Raw genomic sequence first — 19,393 nt, forward strand, 5'->3', positions numbered from 1 at the left:
AAGAGGATAGAGTCAGATTAGATCTATGGCAGAAATTGTTCCCTGTGCGGGGGGTGAGGCGCTGGCCCGGGGTGCCCAGAGCAGCTGTGGCTGCCCCCTCCCTGGAAGGGTTCAAGGCCAGGTTGGACGGGGCTGGGAGCCCCCTGGGCTGGGGGAAGGGGGCCCTGCCCGGGGCAGGGGGTGGGAATGGATGGGCTTTAATGTCCCTTCCAACCCAAACCGTTCTGTGATTCCATGATTCTATATACAGACAAGCATTCATTGCCCAGTGCTCCATTTAGTATGCTTTCTCCCATTTCCTGTTTGGATGGTTATTCTTTGCTTTCTGACCAAAAGATCAGCTTCACTTTTTACTTACTACAATTTTCTACTTATGACTATCCAAAACTTTTAATCAAAAAATGTTTTGTTATTAAAGAGGCAAATTCACTGAATTGACCCCCCAAAAGAAAGAATCAAGCAAATTAAAAGAAAAAGAGCTTTGACTGAGAAACTGCAAATTCCACTGTTTTTTTTTTTATTATTATTATTATTTTTTTCGCATCTTAGCTTTTTTTTTTTTTTTTTTTTTTCTTATTTTCAGCTGTAGAACACTGAGGAATCCTTGGCTTTTAGGTTTTTCTACTCAGAAAAATTCTAACCAACCATTGCGATCAACCTATGGCTTCAAAACCACCCAATTCTAACCCAATTTGCATGAGTCTTATATCACCTAAATGCTCCTGACAATTCAATGAACTTTGTCCTGCATTTCACCAGAATACTTATGAACCATATTGGACACAGCAGAGTTGTTAATGAAACCGGAACTGTGTAATTACAACACACTCATCCTTGAAGATTCAAGCAGATGTGGGGAAGTGTACTCCATTTGTCTCATTGAAATACCATTGCAAATTACCTCTGCTCTAACTACATTTAAATAGGAAATAAAGGGAAAAAAAAAATCTTCCTTGATGATGACAAGACAGGAATATCCATATAAAGAAAAAAGAGATGACATACTACTTTGCCTGTGACATACATTTTTTACATGGCTTAGGGGCTTTGCTTCCTGAGAGTTTATGTCGTCAACTGTCAGGGCCCTTCCATGCATGATTTATATGTGCATAATAAAGACATTTTGGTAGAGGAACTGATCTGTGATTTCCAACAGCTTTGAAACTAACTAATAAAATAGACAGCATATGAATAATATAGGGTTTAGTTAAAAAACATCAAGTTTTGAAAAATGGGATATTTATTTTCCATTGCTTTATCTGCTTTTTTTTTTTTTTTTTTTAAAGGCAAATTGAATGACAGCTGTTAAGGGAGACAGGCCAAATATTTCCAATCCAGGGTTCGGGCTGTACACAGAGCATTGCATGTGACCCCTTGCTCCCATTGTGGATCCCAGGTGCTCCGTGAGAGAGCAATTGGTAGTACAAATTGAGTGCCAGGCATCTCAGATCAGATTTAGAAGAGGACAGACTGTGAAGCTCTTCCTAAAATTTCACCAGACTTCCTATACCACTTTTGCAGCAAGGCTTGTGTACTAGTAACACTGACTACTAGTATTATTTTGCAGTGTCAAGAGGCCATCAGCAGAGATTGCTGTGAGCATGTTCACACCATACGATGATGAGCAGTGCTGTGATGGCTCTCAATCCAGTAAGTCTTGATGAAATACATCTCATCCAGTTCATCAGCCTTCACGCATTCCTGCCTTGCACAGACAACAGGGCTAGGTTATAGAACTGGTTTTCCCGGTGCTAATGTTGACTGTAGCACAGGGCAAATGCACTGGAAGAGGCCACATCACTTCTGAAAACCTCACTAATTCAGAGACCAGATGGAAGAGGCCTTTTTATTTTATATGATAAAATCAAGATACAGAAATTCAGTGATTTTTATAGAATCATGTAGGAAATCTGTTCTAACAAGTCCCTAATTCCTGTGTTCTTGTCCATCCCTGTGAAATTATCATCTTATACTGATAGAGCTTTCTTGAGTGCCTAGGGAAATTTTACTGGTGCTGTGTTGCAGTCACATTTAAAAATTTGCCCCTGTTCAGGTTAATGACATGAAATGGAGGATTTGATCATGCTTAATGACAACAAGAACATGGCAAAGGTGCAAAACCTTTCAGGAGTTATCTCCAAATCTGCAGTAAGTTCTCATTTGGCTCCGTAAGTAGCGAAAGTGGACAGAGGTCCTTCATAGCCTCAGAATATATTTTAATTATCCCCTCCCTGGATAATTATTAACGGGGGAGGAGAGAACTGCCTGCAAGTGTAAATGTTAATGGGTTCCCCCGAGAACACGAGTCCAAAACATCAAGGAACATACGATGGGCTAACAGCCTCTCCAATACATTGCTGCTGGCTTGGAGGGGGGATGCTGCAGTTGAGGTACCTATGACATTCCTCAGTGACTTGAAGACTAAACTACATGTCTTAATAGAAGCAAAGCTCTTCCTGCAATGAAATATTCAAGGGGAAAGGAAATTGTGTAGCTAAAACTTGGGCTTTTGACAAAGCCAAAGTCTGTCAGAGCGAATAAGGAAGGGAAGGTAAAAAGAGAATCTGATGGAGGTGGGAGATGTGTCTTCCCCACTGTTTAAGGTGTTGTTTTTTAATAACAGTTCTCTGAGTGATTTCTAAAGTGGAAGGAGGCCTCATGATAAACCAGAGAAAGGAACTGTTTCATACTTGCACAGTGTCAAGGGGATGACAAGACTTGTTAAAAAGAATAAAAGCCCAGACACATGTGGGACTCAGCATGCATTTGTGCCTTCAAAAAGTGAGGTTCTGAGGTGTTATCTCAGGTCTAGCACATCAGATCTTTGTTAGACCTTTAACTAAGTATATTATTCAAAATCATCCACCTCCCTTTTAGGTGTTCCAGGTGCCAGATGAAAGGCACATTTGAAGGGCTGTGATGAGTGGTCACTGTTTATGTTAAAAAGCATGCTTTTCTCCAGAACCTTGAAACTATTTCTGCTGCGATTGGAGGGAATTTAACATATATGTGTCATTGTAGAAGGTGGAGTCAGAGGAAGTGATTCTTCCACTTTCTCTGGTGTTTTCCCCTGAGATGCTCCCTCCAGCAGAAAACAGTCTGTGGAAAAGTTTTTTTCATGAAGGTGACATCTGAATATAAGAACATTGGTTTTTTGGTTGTCAGTTTGCTCTGAAAGTAACTTAAAATGGGATTTCATATTTGTTGTTCCTGCCAAATTTTATACATTGAGTTCACACAACTCTTTTTTCAACCTCTTCCAACTCATCACCAAATCTGAGAGTTGTTTGGACCTCATCCCAGCTCAAACCCAATCCTCAAACCGCCTAGTGAGCATTGAGGCTGGTCCTATCCTTGCTGCACAGCCCCTTTCCCACCAAAGGACCTCCTATATGGCCCCACAAAGCAGGGGTAAAGCTCGAGGCAGTATCTGGGAGTGGACTCCTCCCTGGCCACTACACGTGAACACTGGGTCATTCAAAGGCACATGATAATGGAGCAGTCCATGTGGTGACAAATAGGCACATGAAAGCTTAGGAGAATTACCCTAGGTTGATGTGCAGGCATGTTTATCACCATTTGGGTCACATCATCTTCTCTGCATTTTATACAGGGAGGATGGTTCGGGTTGTCCCCCATGACCAAGCCCTCAGGAATGTCTATAAAACACCGTTGTTTCTAAAATAATACAAGAGAGAAGACTTCCATGGGTTGTCTAGAAGAGGACTAATAAGGCTGAATGCTCTTAGAGGCTTTATGAACAAGACAAAACCTGGTGCACTGTTTTCTAGGACAAGCCTGTATATAGGCCAGTTGGATGTTGGTACAGAGAGTAACCAAACTGGCTCCAGAATCAGCAGGTGTATCTCAGCTAATTAGTGCCCTGGGGTCAATTAATCTGCTCATATCACCATATTGCCCTGACTGTCATGCTTTCAGAGCCCAAAGTTGGTGTCTTGGCATGGTGGAGACAGGACCTTGGCTGTCCCAGCTCTGAAAGGTAGATGGAGTAAAAAACTGCTGGAAAGCAACAAGTAAGATCTTGCATGCAGCGTGAGGAGAGGGAGGGGTGCTGGTGCTGAGGACTCATGGTCAGAATTGGACCATACCATCGTGGCCCCCCTCCCCAAACCATGCAAGACTAATTTATGGGCAGTGGTGCCTCTCATGTGTTGCTGTTCTCTGTAACAAAGACATAGTGTTACAGCTTTCTCCCCCTCTGTCTTCTGCAGCTGTCATGACCTCATGCCAATAGTCCAACATTAGGAGAGTTTTGAGCTAAAAGCCCTGCTTGGATGATCATGCTTATCTCAGCTAAAAGGCTTTCAAAGTCCAGTTTATTCAAAATATCTGTGATACACACCACAAGTCCAATCATCCTCCTTAGAGCCATCTATGAAGAGCTGTTTTTTAAAACCAAGCTTTTCCATTATAATTTTCTTCCATTCTTGTTTCAGCTCACTAAACATTAACCACCATGACCTACTACATAAACCCAAACCATATTAAACAGATTAGGTTTATAGCCAAATCCTAACACCTTATTTGGGGTGTTACAATGCTTGGCTGTCTCTACAGTTCTGTGGGTTGGGGCTTTTGTTGGACAAAGTTAAACCTTTTTATTTGAATGAAACATTTTGGATGTGTTTAACACCACACTGCTAAGCAAAACATATAGACGGAACCAATCCATTTATTTAAGAACAGTACTAAAAAATAAACCAAACATGAGCCCAAAACCTATCTATCTACAATGTATTTCCAAAACTTGTAAAATGAACCGACAAGTTTTTATGAACTAGCTTTTATATATATATATTTATATATATGTGTGTGTGTGTTTACATTTTAATCTCAGGGATTGTATTTATGTCAGAACATAGGAAATGGCCTCTACCTTTCACTTTACATTGTGGCTCAACATAATCACATGCTTTCCCATGGATAAGAACCCACTACTCCTAAAAGAGCTGCCAACAAGCTGACATAGGAAAGAGCATTGCTGAATATCATAGTTTTAGTTTTCAAAGAAAAAGGCAAGGGAAAATGCAAGGGGAAAAAAAGCCACATAGGGTTATATTAGCTGACAAAAGGATAAATGACAGGTTTGAAAATTCAGATAAATCATGATCAACTAGGGGCATTCTGAGCAGTGTCTTCACAGAATCATTCCTATGCTTGGGGCTACCAGATGTTTTCATCAGTAATCTAGAATTAGATATAAAGTCATCGTTGACAAAATTTGCAGCTGATGAAGATTGGTAGAAGTATAAATAACTTCAGGGACAGTGTAAATTAGATCACTGTTGAAGCTTGGCTTATTCAGGCAAAACATGTTTTAATACAGCCAAATGCAATGCAGTCCATGCAGGACCACAGAATGCATGCTCTGTTCCTATCATAGAGTTAAGAAATTTCATATGAAGAAAAGGGACAACCTTCATGCGGGCAAGGAATGTGAGGGATGTTTATACAGGAGAGGTCATGATGGGTGAGTAACTCAACCTGAGCTCCACGCCGTGCTGAGACACTCAGCATTCCTGGTTGTTCCAGGGCATGTAGAGGTCCCTGAATGGAGAGAGGCAACTGCTGTGAATGTCAGGTCCCAGCAGAGGTGGCTGACCCTGGACCGAGGGGTAGCTTTCAGCCCCCCACTGTCAGGAGTTGCACTGTGTCGTGTAAAGCCTGTTGTCCCCCTGACAAGAGCCAGGTAATGAGAACTAAGGAGCTCAAGCCAGAGAAGCTATGTCTTCATAACAATGCATCTGAAAGTATTTTAATTAAAATCTTGACTAAATTACACAGTCAGTGAACAAGGAATGTGATATAAATATGACATGATGAATTTGTAAATGGTTGAGTATGAATGATATTGCTTAGAAGATACAGATGACAAGATTTACAAAGAATTAAAGTCTACACTATAGGTAACACTAAGGAGCCCAGGCTGCTTGAAGCTGAGTTTTATCCAAGTGTCCTGGAGACCAAATTTTTAGCTAAGATCTTGGAGCAGACAGGAACTTCTCTCTGACCATGAGCTCAGGGCAGGAGGTCTCCACTAAGACCTGAACATTAATTTAGGTATCTAGATAAGGCAAACAAATCTACCTAACTTGTTACTAGTGGTCATGCTTATTGCACTCACCCTGCTTATGCAAGAGCCTGATTAATTTCTTGTTTCTGACACATCCTGCTTCTGACTTCTTTCCACTTGTTTTTCCCTTGCTGTCATTAGTCAGCTAAATTTACCTGAAGGCACAGCCCACACTACTACAGAATAATTACTTCTATGGCTGTTACTTTGCAGAGTCAAGATGCATCTAAATCCATAGATATTTATTTGTATGTATATATGCTATATGTACTGTGTAAATACTCTATATGCTGTACTTAAGGGCCTTTAATGCCAAAAGTCATGGTTCTTTCTTATATACATATTCCCACCTCAATAAAATCTGATTGCAGCCTTGCACTTGCATACAAAATTAGGGTGAGTAAAATGGTAATGCTGCATCCATCCATCCATTCCATCCATCTCAGTTTATTCTCTTTCAAAAATGTAAAAAAAAAAAAAAAAAAAAAAAATAGAGACAGACAGGGGCAGGAGAAAATTCCTGAGAATGAGAGACTTTTCACACTCATCCTGCTTACTTGGAAAAGGAGAAGACGGAGAGGTAATTTGACTTAATTTGACTACTGGAGAAATATTTGTGTGGAGAGAAGAACCCATTTGGAAAGGGTTATTTAATCAGACAGAGGAAAGTCATGACAAGGACCGATGTGATTTAGAGGGAGACTAACTTTTTGCTGAGGATTACAAACCAGAACAAACTGCTTAGGAAAGCAGCAGGTTCTCTGTTTCACCATTCCTGCAAATCAAGGCTGGGTGTCTCCCTGGAAGAGGATTTTCACTGAACATCAGTTACTGGGATCAATCTCGGGGGCAGCTGGGTGAAACTTAATAACCTGTGACATAGGTGATCTAAGCAAGATGATCCTTTGGCCTCAAAATCCCTGCATCTTGGGGATGGTGAAGAGCACAGCCTTATATAGCAATGGAAACATAACCACAGTGTAAATACTGGAGGGGCAGAGCAATTTGGCCCAAATAGTTAAGATGAGGAGTGCCATATCATTTGTTTTTTACATGTAAATGTCAGCTGGATGTTAAGTAGATATTTTGGGACCATGAGGGTAGCATAAAGCCTTTGTATACCGAGTAGATACACATAAGCCTTACTGCATTACTGGGCTCCTTTTATGATCTCTCCTTTCCATACTTTGAGCTCTGAAGAAGGAATGTGTTCTGCCCAAAGAGGAATTACATCAAGCAAGGGCAAGGTGCTGTGCAGGTACCTTGTGGCACTGGTAATTGCCTTTTAGCACAGTTTGTGTCTTCTTGTGTTTTTGTCAAGAAGATATGGTATTTCATGAGTGGAAGAAGCTATTTTATCATGCCTTCTCTCAGCTCATAATCTATAGCATATATTGATGTTTTACGACATGGATGTTTTATTGTTGATTTTTCTGCTGGGCTGTTACTCGATTTCAATAATGAATTCCAGCCTGCTTATTTATTTATTTACTTATTTTAAGGAGAGCTAACTAGTTTCACATGAATTATGCGTCATAGGGGAGTATCTTAGCTAATTCAAAGAAGTAAATTGCAAGAGCAGGAAACCTCAGCATGTGAACTGAATTTTGTAAGACACAGAAAGTGTGATATGTTCTCATCATGGTAGAGGTCTCTGCTGAGATAAAGAACTGCTGCACCAGGTAGTGTGCACAGGTAATGCCATGCAAGACTATTCTCATCCCATGGAGGCTGCAGCAAGTCAACTGGCTGGAGTGACAGCTGGAGATGAGAGATATTAATAAGTAGCTTTCACTCGTAAACAAAAAAGTGGTTTATAAAGAAGGTAAACAATCTTGTTTTAGGTAATTAGGCACGCAACAAGGTGTGTTGCTATTCCTGAGGTTTCTTAGTAGACTAGTGGCAGTCACAATCAAATAGAGCAGATTTCCTTGAGAAAAATTGAAGTCCCATACAATTCCTAGCAGAAAAAGTCTCTTTTGTCCCAAAGTAGGGAAATCCCTCCTTGTCTGCAGCTGGCTGGGTAGACCACACACCCCTGAAATGTATGGTGCAAGCACTAAGCACAAGATGCTTCGTACTAACTTTTCCCTCCTCTTTAAAATATATCAAGAAGGCTTTTTTGATCCCAGATCTTGATCTAGAAACTAAATTTTGAGATGTGGCCTATCAAAGTTGTCAGTAAGCAGGAGAGGGAAATCCCTTGCCAGACTATTAGATAAATTTTTAGAGAAACATATATTTAATTGGCTTAAATATTGATGAATCTTATTCTTTCCAAGTTAGATTTCTTATCTGAAAGTGAGTGCTTTCTTATTACTTATGTTTATTTTTCACTGTGACAACTTTTCTACCTCCCTAGTTATGCAAGAGTTAATGCATAAATGAAAGCTGGATGCACTGCATAAGTAAAGTCTTATCCTAAATGCTAAATTATCTTCCTCACTTGGAACCTCTCTGAACATCATAACTAAAGAGGGAGGAAAAGAAAACAGAAGTGGCCACAGAAATCCCAAACTTGTTTTTTTTTTTTTTTTTAATTATTTGTTGCAAAGTACCAAAAATATTCCTAAACTAGAGCAATCTTTTGTAAGATAAAGCACTGCTGATATTTTTCTAAGAATAATTGACTTTTCTCCTTGCCAAATGAAAGTCAAACAATCTGATAGGCAACACTTCCTTCTCCAACCATCACCTGAATTGACTTCTCAGACCCCAAATGTGGAGACCAAATCCTGCTACAGCTCCAACACCCCAGCTCTTCCTGGACACAGAGCTTTATGTAACCCAAAACTTACCTCCTTGCAGCATGATTTCCCTGACAGCACTTTCTTACACACCAAAAAGATCTTGAATGACTAGCTATAACAGCAACACCTCCTAAAACCTGTCATATTATTGTCTTTCTTGACTCCACGCTGCATGTTCCCCACTTGTACAAGTGAGCATTTGTATTGGTTTGCCAAAGCAGCAGCAGAAGCCTCCAGTATTGTACTTCTGACATTGGCCAATGCTAGGTATCCTCCAGATGGTAAAAAATAATCTGCACAGACCTTGGAGGCACTGATGTGGTACCGTACCAGCTGACACCAGCTGTTGATTACCTAAACCTTGTAATTTTTATTTTCATTAATGTACATCAGCTGCAGAGCTTACTGTCACACAGCATATAGAATTGTCTAGTCTCTGTATTGTCCCCCGAATCATGTATTTTTCTTAAAGACAATCTTTGATGTTACAAATTAATTACATTGGACATTAGGATATTTACTTTGTTCCTTTAAAATATATTCACAGAAGCACTCAGAGGACTACATATGGTGTAGATGAACAATTTCTTTTAGAAGTGTCATTCTTGTATATGTATTTCTGAGAGTTCTTTTATTTATTCTGTTAAATCAGGAAAAATAATCATCTATCTTAATTTTTATCTTTAGAAGCAGTATAATATATGCCAAATCAAACATGTAACTCATCCATCTTTAATAGCTTTCTTTGTGCCATATAACTGCACAGCAGCTGCTTTGTCAAATGACCAAGAAATTAGAGTTTGGCAAAACACTGGTTTTCATCAACATATGACCTTAAGATAACATTTACATTTCAGGAGATGCTGTTCCAGTCAGAACAGAACCACAGGGCAAACTCACATCTCTGGATACTCATGGAGGCATCTGACAGAAAAGCTAATAAACGCAGTAGATTAGTACAGTTTTATTTTCCATAAATCTGGGACATGTTCAGCAATGTCAAACTTGTTCCCGTGCGTTTAAATGAATAAATAAACCCAAGCTTACTCTGAAGCTCAGAAGTGAGGTGGAATTCATTTAGCTCATTACCATTTAAATGATAGATGGACAGGGTAAACTCTTTTCTTTTGAGTCAGGGAACAGACAATGTGGAGATGAGAGCAGTGGTATTACATAGACATGGGCTCCCAGGCTTAGATGATTGGATTCAGATGTTTCCAAGGAAATTATTTGCTCCAAAAGGGCTCTTTGGTTACTAAAAGGTATAGCAATCATATTTAAAATGTTTTTACTCACAGTCAGGCTCCTATAGCTTCAGTCACATAGGATTTACTGGAGGGTTTATCCTTGGGCTGCTCTGTTGAGTGCAGAGAATTCAGGTGGGTGTTTTCAGAGAGTTAGGCTGCCAAGACATACAAAGTAAAAACCAACATATTTAGAGGAGAAATATTTTGCTTTTTCCATTTTGGCTGTAATTTATTTCCAGCCTTTGCAGTAGGTCATTATTTGCCTCTCCTAAATTGCAGAGAAATTAAAAGAGGAGAGAGGTAACAGGTAGGATATTTGTTTGTTCGTTTATTACGTGAGAAAAAGAGGTAGTGGGTAGCTGAGTACAAGATAAAATCTTCACACCCAGCCCAGGATGAGTGAGAAAGAAACATTTCTCTATCTTGTAAATTAATTCAGTTCTCCATCAATCAATTTCCCTTGAGAAGAAGGAATACAATGATAATTTATTTGTATTTGTCTTATTTAAAAGAAAAAAACAAGGGACCACAACACAGAAGCGAGAATAGGAGATTCCATGTGTGACACTTATGCTGCAAAATCACAAATGACTTGCTTGATTTCTGGTTTTCTTGTAACCTTGAAGCTAGATGTAAACTCCCCAAAAGATTCCTGAGCACTCACAGGTCTCTTCTCACCAGTTTCCAGGTAGCTAACAGCAACTCACTGACCTGAGTCAGAGCTAACGTAAGGGTAACTGGTATGCGTACAGGGCTGTGACAAGATTTTGATCCCCATGTCAGACACAAGTGGTGACATGGGGAGCAGGACAGACATAGTTGTGGGAATAGGTCACAGAACTTATGACTCTTCTTCATATTAATTTTTCTTCCTAACAAAAGAGCTCTTCAACAAGTTGTCACACATGGGTGTTTTCTCAATCCAGCCAACGACAAACTATGCATCATCCCTGCCTGACCCGAGGATAAACCTCTTCTTACTCTTCACATCTGAAGGCTGATATTCTGCCTAGACCTGGTGTTTTCTGCAGACCTTCCTCTTGCTGGGTGCTTTACATTGCCCCCCAAGTCCTCTCGTACTTCAGATCTCACAGATGAACATGGTCTGAGCTCCTTAGGGAGAGCACAAACTCTCCTCTCTCCTAGATTTCTCTTTCTGCAGCAACTGTGAAAAATGCAAATAAGCAGTCTTTTTTTTTTTTTTTTTTTTTTTTTTTTTTTGATGCCCAGGTCAGCTCTTGCATGACCATAACTTACAATAAGAAAATATACCAGGTACAAATTGTCATAGCATCCTGTGTTCCTGGGCATTCATGCAGCTCTGACTCAAAACATGCAGAGTCCAAACCCATAAATGATGCTCTGCTCACACATATAGCTTGGCACCTACTTTGAGCTAAATATTGAAGCAACCATTTGCACAAAGAGAGAGCCTAGATGCTGGAAAGAGAAGATATGTGGGTATCATTGCAACTTGTGTAGCTCTTGCAGAGTGACTGGTGATGGGTGCCTCAGCTCTGGGACTACAAACATGCCAGGTCTGCAAGGCACTCTGTTTGCAGAATAGGGGGGTATTTGATGTTTTAAGTAGTTTGTCTGTGCAAAGGTGCTCCAGAAAAAGCACCAGTAAATCAGTGAAGCAGAAGTCAGTACTACTGTACATTTCTTTTTCTGTGTAGGTTTTGGGAGTGATTTTTTTACTGCGTGTGAGAAATTCAAAGCTTTCTTGTTTTAAACTTGAGAATATGAGACATGTTAAGAAAGGACAGGTGGAAAAGCAATGTAGGACAGGGAAAACAATGGGATGATCCTCCATTTCCTTCTTTTGTAAATACATAATGACAGCATGAGCAGTAAGGAGGAACTTGGATGAAAAAGGGTGACTGACTTGCCATCCTGAATGCTGGAGGGTGTTTTGTGAGCAGATGAATACTGGTGGATCTGCACAAGTAACTATGGGGAATTAGATGCAAAAAATGGCACTAAGGCAGAATCACTGGGGGTGATTCAGTATCCCAGGTAGATTAGAAGTGTCAGCAGAAACCAGCCTGGGACAATGTCGCATTTGACATGTAACCCAGGAAGAGGACCAGAGCATGAGGGACTGCAGGGTAGGTTGGTGGTGCTTGTCTGAATGGTCCTGCAGAGAGGAACCTGCCAGAGAATTGCAAGAGGAGGGAAGGGATATTTTTTCCTAAATAATTTAAAAAAGAAAATAGACCTAGCTGACTCCTCATTGTCTCAGGGGTGCACTCTATGCCAGACTTGCCTGCTGCAGCAGAGTGTAACTCAAGTGCCTCTAGACTGAGTCCCGCTTTCTTGACATTAAAGGAGCTTCAAGAGGGATACTTTCTCTGAAGGGCTGTAAGAGTATTTTTTTTTGCTTTCTCAGCCTGGAACAACATAACTTTGTTAACATAAGCAGAATGCAGTGTGAACTGCATTGGTTTCGGGAATGACTTAACTGGGTGGGCCTGGGATTTCTACTGAGGAAGGAAGTTTTCAGAGAGTTTATTTATGATCAAGTTTGTAAACAGCTTGGCTATTTGTGGACTGATGTGTTGACATTTCCTCACCTTCTTCTCCTCTTGTCTTCAGAGTCTACAACAGGCCTCCTTTAATATGCACAAATAAAATGAAATAAAAAAAAGGTATTAAAAATGTAGCTGAAGATTGGAGGAGGCAGAAAGAGGAGGGAGGAGAGAGACTTTTGCTTCTACACACCGAAGAATGAAAACATCTGTGTCCAGTTAACTCACTTTTATAAAGATGCACTAGTCCTTAATCAAATCCATCCAGGGGATCTTGCCTGAGCTATGGGGTTTATATCAATATTATGTAGCTGGTTCATGGGCAGCCATTCACCAGCCAGGTAGCTAACAGACCTGAGGGATTTTTTATTTTATTTTAAGGAGCTAGGCTGCATTTACAAACCATGAATTACATTTCTCCACTGTTGACAATAGCAATTGTTCTCATGGATGCCTCATTGCTCTGGGTTTGAACCTCAGCCACGGTGCTATTGCCTCTGTGCCCACTTTTCAATTGCTGTTGATGCACCATCCGTCCCCCTGATTCCCTGTCAGAGCAGCCTGGAGTTGTTCAGGCAGCCTGCACCTCACCTGCCGCAAGAGTTTTTATTTTTGTTGGCTTGGGAAAAGCTGTTGGTCTCAGTTTCTTTTAAAATATTTTGTGCTAAAGAGAGGAAACGAAACTGAGCTGCAGAGCCTGGGGGCTCCATTCACTGCTAAGCCTAACTTCTTCAGGTCAGCTGCCAACAGCTACCAACACTGTCTTCCAGCATCTGGTGTCGGAGGGTGATTTGGTAAAGTCCTCCATCACGTGACTCCCTGTAAGCCCAAGAGTTGCCCCCCAACTTCAGTGAGACTATTCAAATCATTTATGTGCCTCAGCTGTAAATGGAGGTAGCAAATGGAAACAAAATGAAATATAGAAGTGTTTTGTTTTTTACAGGTTGCCCACAGGAGTGAATGACTTTGTTAATGCTGACAGGTCCTCCAGCCACAATATATAGTTTCTTAACATATATTCATTAAAAAAACCCACTTATTTAATTTCCAAAGAATAAACAAATAGGTTTCCAGACATCTTAAATTTAAAGTTTGTTCCCTCATATTTACCAGGGACTACACTCAGAGTAAGATTACTCTAAGCAGCACACAGAAAATGTCATTGAATAACATATTACAAATGGAGGTCTGACAATATTTTTCAAGTTAACCTGAGCAGAGAAGACCAGTTTTTGTGAGCAGCAGACCAGCATCTCATCACCTTTTCTTGCACCCAGCACATCCAGAGGTGGATCAAATGAAGGCTACTTCCAGAAAAAAATCAAACTTGCATCAAAACAAAATACAATGCCTAAACTGCTTTTCTGCCTTACCGAGGGTGTTGTCTGTGTAAAACTATACTTAACCTCTGAACATGGTGTTGGATCTTAATAGTTGGAAGGACCTTCATACAGAAGTGCAGCTTTAAGAGCAGCCATAAATTCCCAAACATTGCAGATGGTGCACTGGTGGTTGGACATCATTTGAACAGCACTAAATTACCCTCTGGCTTCCAGAAACATCCCTATTGACTAGAGTGGCAAATTGTTTTGACAGATTAAGGGAGTTTATGAGTAAAAATGTGGCAAGACAAGGACAAACAGACAAGTGACCTCCGGGTAGTGCAGTTATCTCCTCCAGAGAGCACCACACATATGCTCTTACTTGTGCCAGTCCAGGAGCAGGTTATCTCACATTTTCTTCAGGACTGGGTACGTATAGACAGAGTTACCACAGAGTGGGTGACAGGCCAAAAATGTACACTGTTGCTTAATTCATGGTGATGTGTTCATCTGCCCTTGTCTACAGTAACTTTAGGGCTATGTAAAATAGGAGCTGCTGCAATGCTAACTTTACAGGGAATTTTCCTTCTTTTCTGTAAAAAAAAAAAAAAAAAGAAAAAAAAAAAAAAAGAAAAAAACCTCATAATGTATGGCTCTGGAAACTCCTCTGACATGCACATCTTCTTTCATACAAATTATATAGATTTTGTATCCCAGATTGTGTGGCTTTTCTGCTAGTGATCAGGGGAGGCACCTCTTGGCTTTCTCATTCTGGTAGCAGTTTGTGAGCAGTGGAAGAAGGGGAGAAAGGTCTTGTGAAAGAATCAAATCTGATCTGGAGATGACTGAAACTTGCTAAGCACAGAGCCTTGCAAAGCCATTTTTAGACCTCTGCTTTATAAATATAGTCCTTGCTACCAACACCTGCTCTACCAATAAAGTATCATCTGTGAGATGTCACTCACTGACATTGAGTGTCACATACAGAAGCAAGCCAAGCATTTACCAAGCTGAGTGTGTTTTCTAGAGGAAGGAATACAGCTAGAGATTATATGACCTGGATAACTTTTGCCAGGATTATGTGTCCATACATGTTTGCTCAGCACCTTATGCATTGGAGCTCCCTCAGTCTGGAGCCACAGGACATTACTGTAACCCAAGTATTATTTATGTTGACAACTGAGAGATAGATCATGGGTGAGAAAAGAGAAAATGAAGCATTTCTCATGAATAAATTTGGGTGTTATGTCCTTATGGCATCAAACATCTTAATATTAATAGAGACTGTACTGATCTAAACACACAACAGAGATATTTTGTCCCAGAAGTTTTATTTTCCATAGAGATCTTGATTTTCAGAGCTCATGCATATTTTTATGTTTTTGTGGCTCAAACTTTCTCTTTTCTGCGTGACAAGTGCACTTCAGTGAGTGATGGAAGGATTTTCCTCCAGGAGAGGAGAGAGGCAGCAGAGTTGTAGTGCCCCTCCCTTTCAGGACACAGAACAACAGTGAAGGGATGACTGTTTACCTCTTTAACCCACTCACCTATTTCCATCCCCAAGTGGAGTTACAACTGGACTTGGACCTCATGGCTTGGGATTGCCTAGGGCAGGTTTGATATTTCAGCCAGACTTTGACCATAGCATGCCCAAGCTCAGCCCATATATGCTAGGGCATGTGGTTCAGGATTGGGGTGGGCATCCCAGTGCTTGTCTGGAAATGTCCACGCTGAGCTCGTGGGCTCCTGCTCTGCGGTGTCTGCAGGTATTTGTTAGCAGCACCAAAGCTGAACCCTGCACGTAGCTCTGAGGCGGGCAAGCATGGGGAGGAGGTGATGCATCTGTAGTCTTGGTTGCTGAAATCACTGCTTGGCCACACCACCACCACTTACCCCAGTCAGCCACTTGCTAGACATAGGGATATTGAGGGCACTGCTTTCATTTTCCAGCTTTCATAAGGTACAGTTGTGGCTCTCACTGGTTTTCAAAACATCTCAGCTTTGCTACCGAACTGTGGCCACACAGTCTCCTTTCTCCTTCTTTTTGCTGTCTCCCATCTCGTCCTGGGTTGAGTGAGTGGTGGAGTTTTTTGGTGGCAGGGGAGGGGGATATCGGGGCGGCCCCCTGTGAGAAGCTTCTCGAAGCTTCCCCAGCTCCAAGTCAGCTCCACTTCTGTTTGGGAAATTGAGCCAATCAGCTGCGCCTCTGCAATAACGTATTTAAGAAGGGATGTGGGGACGGGCAGTCGGACTTGTGAGGAGGAGTTGCTGCAGCTGCATGAACACCAAGGTCAGTGGAGGGATGGAGGAAGAAAGGAGGGGGGAGGTGTGCCGGAGCAGAGATCCCCCTGTATCCTGTGGGGAGACGGCAGGGCAGCCCCCCCGCCACCCATGAAGATCTACGGTGGAGCAGACATTGATTTATGGCCTGTGGCTCCTGCTCACCTGATCAAGGTTCTGTGCCCAAAGAAGGCCAGGGTCTCATGGGAAATGGTAGCCCCGCTGCTGTAATTCAGTGCTGGGAGGATTGCAGCATGCAGGGGAGTCCCATGCCGGAGCAGCTCGGGAAGGGCTGCAGCCGTGGGAGGGAATCCAGTCAGAGGAAGTTAGTGACCCATGACGGAGCAGTGTGGGGAACGCTGCGGCCCGTGGGAGGAATTCATGTCGGAGAAAGTTTGTGGAGGACTGTCTCCTGTGAGAGGGGGACCACGATGGAGCAGGGGGTAACAAGTTTTGGACACTCCCCTCACCGAAGATGGATAAAGCGGCAGCGCTGACTGCACCCCCCATTCCCTGCCCCTGCGCCCCTGGGGGAGGAGGTAGAGATATCGGGATCAGAGCTGAGCCCGGGAAGAAGGGAGGGGTGGGGGGAAGGTGTTCTCAAGATGTGGCAATGCTTTTCACTGTCCTACTCTGTTATGTGTTGTTAGTGTCTGTAATAAATGTATGTTCTTTTTTTTCTTCCCCTAACAAGTCTGCCTTTTGCTCGTGATCATAAAAGGGGGATTTTTCCCCATCCCAGTCCTATCTTGAACCCCAAGCCTGGATCTCTGTCCCTTCTCATTGCTGGAGGGGAAGGGAGAGAGAGCTGCTGCATTGTGGTTGGCTGCCAATCAGGCCTAAACCACAACACATCTCCATTCCAAACACCTGCAGTGGCTTTCAGCATGCATTCATTCTCTCTTTTGCTTGCTGCATACATGCTCAAATTGTTATTTCCCAGCAGATGTATCACATGAAGGTATTGAATTTCCACCCTTCCCACTCCTGTCTCAGAGCACTGACTCTGCTTTCACAGAAACACCAGCTCAGAATTTAAGCTTCATTCTCAGATTTGTCTGTCTTAAAACAGAAGATATTAAAAATATTGGTGATGTTGAAGCAGCAAATATAACCTCCAAATCTCCCCTGTTCAGATCAGATGTAGCCTTCCTGCTGTAACCATTCCTCTCTCCCCCTCCTCCCATCCTTTCTCTCTCCTTTTGGATATGTATTTCTCTCTGACTGTGATTCTGCAGTGGCAGAAAGGGGTCAATCTATCTGTAAAAGATGGACTCAGCCAAGCTTTTCTAGCTCTTTCCTGCTGATGGCAATTATCCGGAGGTTGGCAGCGGTCCCAGAAACCTGCAGTTCCTGCAGTCCTGCTGCTGTGGGCCTGCTCCACAAAGCCAGCATCCTAAGAGGATCACTTGGTGTGATGCCCAGGAAATGACAAACAGAAAAGGTCACACGTACTCCAAAAAGATATACTGCTCGGCAAATTTAATTGACATTGTGCAGCTTTTCAAAATGTCCCTGCAGACATTCCAGCATTTAACAGATGCAAGCAAAGAACAGCAAAATAACAGGGCTTTAGAGAAAGGGTAGAAAAAACACATTCTGTCCCCCCGAAAGAATTTTTTCATACCCCAGTAATATCCTTTCACATGGTCTATTGGATCAGGATAATTTTTTGTTACCCCCGGTCTGGCAAGTGAAATCTGCTGTCCCATCCCCCATTCTCTCTTCCTTCTCTCACACATACACTGCTGCTTTTTAAATCACGGAGCTTTCATTACACAGGGTAACTGTCCTTTTTTTTTTTCTTTCTTTTTTTTTTTTTTTTTCCCTTGCATGTTTGTCTGTTAAAATATTGTATGAGAAACTAGTTCCCTGTCAAGCTCATTGTTCTCTAGAGATTCACTGTTGTGTCCTGGGTTATGCAGCCAGAGGGAAAATGCTGTCTGCATTGGTGGGTGCTTTCTTTAAAGAAAAGAAACAGGAGATCTGTAGAAATTTAAGAAGGTGTCTGATATCTAACAGTATTAGGAAGAGGTAGTGGGAAAGCAAGAACGGCCAGAGTGAATCTGGGGTGAAGACAGGTGGTCCTGGTTCATCAGGGATGACTGTACTCAGCAAGGTCTCAGCTCTTTATTTTTTTTTTTTTTTTTCTTATTTCAGCTTCCTTTTCCTAGGAATAAATTTAAAATCAATTTGATTTTGTGATTTTGTTTTTAATGTCTCCTAATTAAATGGAAAACAGTGGCAAAAAAAAAAAAAAGTATAGTGTGAGTACTGAAGATGAACACATGTGACACAACAGATCTGAATTCTTGGTCCATTTACATCCATGCAATTTGGGATGAAAGACACCATCGTCCTTATACAGCTGGGACCATATAATCACCATGATTTAGATGTCTGGGATAGTGAAGAAGCAAGGTTTGAATCCATTGGGAGCCTTGAACCTTCATATCATGAGTCCCAGTAAGTGTGTCAGCTGGACTACTGTAGAGAGAAGTGATTGATATTTCCAAAGCTTTCCCAAGCTTTTATCTATACAGAGGGCCAAAACTGTCCACTTGCATAGATGGTGTAAAGTACTCGGTGCATTAGACTAAACACTTCAAGACTGTATAAAGTAAACACAAAGATCCATGTGGGGGTTTCTCTGGTTATTATATTTAAGAAGAATTAACTACCATATCTAGTCTGTGAGTGTATACACATAGATCGTATCCGTGAAACCTCGTCACTTATTTACCTGAATATGGATAGACTTTAAGCAAGCAAGCTTACAACTGTAATTTCAGCAGACAGCCAGTGGGACAAATCTTTTTTATTTAGCTGGAGAGCAGTATGACCAGAGATTTTACAGGGCATAACAGCAGTACAACAGCAGCCTGTAGAAAACAGGGAAGATGGACAACTGAAAGAAATTTTGCTTTGAAATACTGCTTTTGAATAATAAAATACACAGCTTAAAATGTCAAAGCACCCTCTGAATAACACCTAGCTCTACGAGCCATAAAAGGTGGGGAAAATTGATTTGATTTTTTTTTTTTTTTCTGTAACAGGCAAAACATCATTGTGGTAACTGTTGGGACCAGAACCCAAGACTCTCAGTTGTCCTCTGTGCTTAAAGAGCAGGTTGTGCTCAAATAGAGGGGATGGGATAGCGACAGATCCA

This window comes from Tyto alba, unplaced genomic scaffold (genome assembly GCF_018691265.1).
Source record: "Tyto alba isolate M040663 unplaced genomic scaffold, T.alba_DEE_v4.0 Super-Scaffold_42, whole genome shotgun sequence".
Classification (NCBI taxonomy): Eukaryota; Metazoa; Chordata; class Aves; order Strigiformes; family Tytonidae; genus Tyto; species Tyto alba.